This window comes from Nelusetta ayraudi, unplaced genomic scaffold (assembly GCF_046127955.1).
Source record: "Nelusetta ayraudi isolate G7.1 ecotype Tasmania unplaced genomic scaffold, CSIRO-AGI_Nayr_v1 ptg000020l, whole genome shotgun sequence".
Taxonomy (NCBI): domain Eukaryota; kingdom Metazoa; phylum Chordata; class Actinopteri; order Tetraodontiformes; family Monacanthidae; genus Nelusetta; species Nelusetta ayraudi.
The window spans coordinates 736116-736785 of NW_027466070.1; positions in this window are offsets into that span (position 1 = coordinate 736116).

Below are 670 nucleotides of genomic sequence, written 5' to 3' on the forward strand. Positions count from 1 at the left end.
AACGCATGCAGTGAGTTTCCACTCGGACAACACGAGTGGTGGTCATTAAAAAAAAAAGAGAAACAAAACAAACAAAAAAAGCCCAGAATAAATAAGGAATTATTGTCGCTCTTTGTAGCATGCTGCCTGAGGCGCGAGGCGGTGTGCTGAATGCTTTATGAGCCATCAGGAATTATGAACGGGCCACTGGGAGGCCACCTCAGGGCTGTCGCTGCAGTGAAAAGGCAACATTCAGATCAGTGTGTCTTTTTTCCATCTGGGAAAAAAAAAAAGGGTCTTGATAACCACAACTTATGAAGACACCGCGGTGAATCCGATAAATATGATAAAATGGAAAAAGTCCAGTATTTTCAGCGGTTGAGGGCAAGAAAATTAACCAACATTCTTTTTGAAATAATAATTTTTTGGCTAAGAATAAAACATCACAAACACTTTGTAAGTCGGATTTTTATGCTCCCACTAATATTTGAATGGGTGAAACCAAGCTTCTCCCACTTCCACAAGAAGCTTGGTTTCAGCTGGAGGCTGTAAACGCTGGGCTAACTCTGCTATTTTCCGGAGCTCCATCAACCTTTTTCTGGGGGAGAGTATTGAGTATTTAATCTAAATGAAAAACACATTTTCAAACAAAGATGCAATGAAAGACATAAAAAGAAACGGCTCGGATAAG